The sequence below is a fragment of the Felis catus genome, chromosome B2, assembly GCF_018350175.1.
Source record: "Felis catus isolate Fca126 chromosome B2, F.catus_Fca126_mat1.0, whole genome shotgun sequence".
In the NCBI taxonomy this organism is placed as follows: Eukaryota; Metazoa; Chordata; class Mammalia; order Carnivora; family Felidae; genus Felis; species Felis catus.
Genome location: NC_058372.1, coordinates 15,297,931 through 15,303,930, shown reverse-complemented (window position 1 = coordinate 15,303,930; position 6,000 = coordinate 15,297,931).

Here is a 6,000-nt window from a genome sequence, read left to right as displayed (position 1 = left end):
AAATTGTCACCTGGGATTCTTGGGTGGCGCAGTTGGCTGAATGTCTGACTTTTGATCTCAGCTCGGGACTTGATCTCAGGGTGGTGAGTTCAAGCCCCATGTTGGGCTCCGTGCTGGGCGTGAATCCTACTGAAAAAGGAAGAAAGAAAGAGAGAAAGAAAGAAAGAAAGAGAAAGAGAGAGAGAAAGAAAGAAAGAAAGAAAGATGAGAAAGAAAGAAGGAGAGGAAGGAAGGAAGAGAAAGAAAGAAGGAAGGAAGGAAGGAAGGAAGGAAGGAAGGAAAGAAAGAAAGAAAGAAAGAAAGAAAGAAAGAAAGAAAGAAAGAAAGAAAGAAAAAGAAAGAAAGGGCAAGCATTGTCACATATTCCTTGGTTTTATGTATGGGCAAGCAGATACCTAGAGAGGTGAGAACACCTGCCCAAAGTCACCCCGCCAACCAGCTGTGCAGCTGGGGTGTGGACCCAGGTGTACCTGCCTCCGTGGTCCATGCTCTTAAGCAACTGGCCGCGGTAAGCCTGGGTAGGGGCGGCTGGGGACGGCTTCAGGGTGAGAAAAGATGTAAGAAGAATCTTGAAAAAGAAGTCGGGTATTAAGGAGTAGAAATATCTGCAGTCTTCATTCGCACTCAGTGCCCAGGATTGTGTTTTGGCCAATGGGTCTGGCTGGGTCGGGGCTTCTCAAACTCAACGCTGGTAACATTCGTTGTGGTGGCCGTCCTATGCGGTGGAGGAGAAGTAGCAGCATCCTTTTTTCTTTTTTTTAATTTTTTTTAATGTTTATTTTTGAAAGAGAGAGAGAGCGCGTGCACAAGCGGGGGAGGGGCAGAGAGAGGGGTCAGAGGATCCAAAGCAGGCTCCGTGCTCACAGCACAGAGCCCGATGTGGGGCTCAAACCCATGAACCACGAGATCACAACCTGAGCCGAAATCCGATGCTCAACCGACTGAGCCACCCAGGCGTCTGTTTTAAATTTTTTTAATGTCTGTTTATTTTTGAGAGCAGCATCCTTGATCTGTACCCACTAGATGCCAATAGCACACCCCTCTCTCCCAATTATGACAACTAAGAATGCCTCCAGATTTTCCTCCCAGGGGAGAAAAATCACCTGTGGTTGAGAACCACTGATCCATGTACATACGTGATCTCTAGAACTCAGTTGTCAGCAGTACGAGGCCAGGAATATATTATGTCTTTTTGCATTCCGCCAACTTAACAAGCCAAATCTGGATACACAGTGGTTGCCCCATAAAACACCTGTTGCCATCACGGTCCTCTTACGACTTTCGAAATCGCTCTCCTATTAGTCCTTCAGATCTCACCTCTAATATGACCTTTTTAGGGATGGTTTCTCCAAACCTAGGCTTGTCAGTTTCTCTTTTTTTCACTTTCAGCGAAGCGCTGCTCTCTGTGTTCTCCCATCAGTTCCTCAGGCATCCTAGCGTGGTAGCGAAAGAGCGTCCCATAAGCTCTCTATTTTTCCTTAGTGTGTATTTATTTTTGAGAGAGAGAGGGAGACACAGAATCCAAAGCGGGCTCCAGGCTCCAGATCCTGAGCTGTGGCCCGAGCCCACGTCGGACGCTTAACCGACGGAGCCACCCAGGCGCCCCTCTCTATCTTAAGTAAGGAAATGAAGGCCCAAAGCACTGATGTGGCGTGTTCAAGATCACGCAGCAAAGAAGTGCCAGGCAGGAACCCCAGTCACGCGACGGTGGGGCAGAACAGATGCTGAGCAGGACATCAAGGGGGCTGGCCTTGGGGGCCGAGTCCCCGTCGCAGGAGAAAACTGGAGTTTTAGGAGGAAGGCCGATCAGACACCAGAAGAGCGCTGAGGGTGGGGACCCACAGCACGCGCGATGCCGGCCCACGGCGCGTGGACCAACCCGGAGGAAAGCCCACCTTGCGTGAACGAGGCCGCTGGCGCATCTGAGGACGCTAATGAACCTCTGGCTCGGCCCGGGCTTGCGGGGCGCTGAGCTGCAGGTGGAGGAAGGAGGGGTGTGGACGTCTATCCATCGCGTGGGCGCACGCCAGCGGGTGTCCAGCGTGCGGCGTCCACTGTCGCGTTGCGGGGAGACGTCAGCCACGCGTTTCGTTCCTGGCGTCAGTTATCGGCACCTGCTGCTACGACAGGTCCCGGGACGGGCACAGGGGGTGAGACGGGGAGCCCCGCAGAGGCGGTCCCGGTCCCGTGTGACCTCGTCCTCGCACGGATAAATGTTTAATTACGAAGTGTCACAGGAGCGGAGCGGGGAGGGGCGCCGGGCCACGAGAGCGTGTGACAGGGGGACATGTGCTAACCTGAGGGCTGGGGAAGGAGACCCCTGAGCTAAGACGCCGAGAGTGAACCAGAAGTAACCATGTTCCCGTGTGTGCGCGCTCGGAGCTAGGTAGGCGCTTCCAGACTGAAGGAGCTGCAGGGCAAAGACCCTGAGGGAGAACCGGGGCGGAAGGAGGTGGAACAGGAATGCAGCGCAGGAGATCATGCGATTGAGCCCTATTTGCCCTTTAAGTTTATTTCGAGACAGCGAGTGTGCGTGAGCACAGGGGAGGGGCATAGAGAAAGAGAGAGAGAGAGAGAGAGAGAGAGAGAGAGAGAGAGAGAATCCCAAGCAGGCTCAGTGCCGCCAGCACAGAGCCTGATGCAGGGCTCGAACTCAGGAACGGTGAGATCATGACCTGAGCAGAAATCAAGGGGCCGAGGCTTAAATGACTGAGCCACCCAGGCGCCCCGAACCATTTTTTGAAATAGGCAAAGTGATAAGAAACAAAGAAAATAAATCTAATGCTCCATCCAATGTTCTCAGTGGTGAAAGGTTCGCCTCCCAAGAGGACAAAAATGATGTACTTCCTCAAAAAGAGGCAGGCTGGCTTTGCAGTCAAGGCCTCCTTCCCGGTGGTGGAATCTCGGTGGAGGGGGTCAGTCCAGAGTTTGAGCTGAGAATGTCCTGCAATTCAGTTTTTCCAGTTCATCAGATCAGTCAGATTCAGGGGGCTGATTCACATTGACCAAAGTCATGGAAAACAGATCTATAAATCAAAATGCCTACGTATAATTTTCCCATTAAAAAAATGCACTGCCTAGAGGCACCTGGGTGTCTCGGTTGATTAAGCGTCTGACTCTTGATGTTGGCTCAGGTCATGACCTCATGGTTTGTGAGTTTGAGCCCCTCGTTGGGCTCTGTGCTGACAGCTCGGAGCCTGCAGCCTGCTTTGAATTCTGTGTCTCCCCCTCTCGCTGCCCCTCCCCTGTTCATGCTGTCTGTCTTTTTGTCAAAAATAAATAAACATTAAAAAAAATTTTTTTAAATGCAACGCCTAGCAAACTGAGATACCCATGTCTCTTGGTCAGTGCCCTTCCTTCCCTTTAAAGTAGCCCACAGAGGAAAGCAAACGCTGGTCAGAAGGTTAATGGGGGAGCCGGAGCTCGAACAAAGCCTACCGGTCAACTAATCCAGCCTTGACCATTTGATGCTCCATTTTCTGCTAGAGGTACGAAAATTTTCTGAGCTCCAAATCAGAACACAGAGCTTAACAAGGAACTCTAACCTGATTTGTGGCATTAGTTCATTTAGCTGTCTTTAATGGCTCTTTCCTAAAAAATAATAACATGAAATAATTAATTTTTAAAATTGTAATGTTTACTTATTTTTGAGAGAGAGAGAGACAGCGTGAGCGGGGGAGGGGCAGAGAGAGAGGGAGACACAGAATCCGAAGCAGACTCCAGGCTCCGAGCTGTCAGCACAGAGCCCGACGCGGGGCTTGAACTCACAAACCGCGAGATTATGACCTGAGCCGAAGTCGGAGGCTTAACCGACTGAGTCGCCCAGGTGCCCCACATTAAAAATTTTTTAATAATGTAATTAAGTAATTATATAATCAACGTCATAATATATTATTATTTAATAATTAATGTACATAAGGGGCACCTGGGCGGCTCAGTCGGTTGGGCTTCCGACTTCAGCTCCGGTCATGATCTCACGGTTTGTGGGTTCGAGCCCCTCGTCAGGCTCTGTGCTGACAGCTCAGAGCCTGGAGCCTGCTTCCAATTCTGTGTCTCCTTCTCTCTCTGCCCCTCTCCCACTTGTGCTTTGTCTCTCTCTGTCTCTCAAAAATAAATAAATGTAAAAAAAATTTTTTTTAATAATTAATGTAAATACTATTTTGTTACAAATTGAAGAAACCACCATTACTAGAAAGACTACAATAACATGAAAATAAAATACAACACTCAGAAAACTATATAATATATAAATATTTGTGTCATCACTTTTATAAAACATTTATGTATCCAAGTTGATAGCAGAAAATAAGCATCAGCAGGTAATTAAACTAATACTCAGTTTTCTCAATTATTATTTTTTCTCGCAATGAAAAATCTTTTTAAAAGTCTGAGTAATGGGGCTCCAGGGTGGCTCAGTCGGTTAAGCGTCTGACTCTTGATTCCGGCTCAGGTCATGATCTCAGGGTTCGTGAGTTCGAGCCCCACCTCGAGCTCTGCCCTGACAGTGCGGAGCCTGCTTGGGATTCTTCCTCTCTCTCTCTGCCCCTCCCCTGCTTGTGCTCTCTCTGTCTCTCACAATAAATAGATAAAAAAAGTTTAAACTTTTTTAAAAATAATGAAATAAATGTCTGAGTAATTTAAGCGATATTTATGGCTTCCTTCATTATGTAAGACAGTTTCCGTTCTTCAATATGATGCATCAGACCAAGAAGCAATGACAGTTCAGCGGCAATGAACAACCCTCGCACCAGATGTAGTTTCTAAATACCATTTCTTACTAAAAGAAACCAGGGCTCCTTGGCAAAACAACTGATTCAGGATCTGGGGCAGGAATTGTTCAAGATCAGGCTGCAACATGTTGCTATGCCTGAAATCAAAGCCGTCATCAAAGACTCCTGGGTCATGGCAAAAGGATACAGAAACTAACTTGAAGGGGCCCTCTCCCCGGCCATAGTTGGGTCAGGTTGAATACCAAAACAATACTCATAAAAGATTGAAACACATCCAATATATAAAAATCGCATCGCTCATATAATGATAATTTTAAAACAAATTGGTGATCTCCTTTGGAGGTTGCTAGGAGACCAACTCCAGACAGGCTGTTAAATAAAAGGAACGGATCTTTTCCTGCTTTTTCTGAGTAACCTGTATGTCAGGGTAACCGAGTTGTCGATATGGGAAATACCTTCTTTGTAGAAAGAGCACAGCTAATAAAAGCAGAGGGAATGACATGATTAGAAAATGATCATTTTCAAATCCCTGTTGAGTTCATGGATCTAGGTCACGGACATCGAGGGGTATGAAAACCATTAAACGGAAGGTTCATGGGGACCTGTGTTACAGACATACCGGGCTGACGATGTCTAGAACCACCAGTCGATTTAACATCACTAAAGATGGAAATAGCAGACATCATATTTCTCCTGATGTGATGTAGTAGAAATACACTCTGCACTCCCATGAATCTAGTCAAGACTCTGCTCTTAACTACCTGTTTGCAGACAATACGGGGGCAGAGAGATGTGTTCAATGATGCCAGGAGAAAACAGTCAGTCAAATCTCGAATGGGAGAATTTTATGGAACAAATTGACCCAGTTTCTTTGACAAACGAATGGCATAAAAAGGAGGAGCTCGTGGGGGAACATAAGAAACTTAAGGGATATATTGTATTAGCCAACTCAGGCCGCCATAATAAAATGTCATCGACTGAGTGGCATAATCGATGGAAACCTATTTTTCTCAAGGTTCTGAAGGCTGGAGGTCCAAGTTCAGGGGTGCAAGCATGGCTGGATTCTGGTGAGAACGCTCTTCCTGGCCTTTTTGCTGTGAGTTCATATGCCTTTCCTTAGTGAGTGCCCATGGATGCTCTTCTTATAAATCTTACAATCTATCAGTTGGATGGGGACCCCACCTTTAGGACCTCATTTAACCTTAAATGCCTCCTAAAGGCCCTACCTCCAAATATAGCTGCTCTGGGGAGTAGAGCTGGGGGCACACAA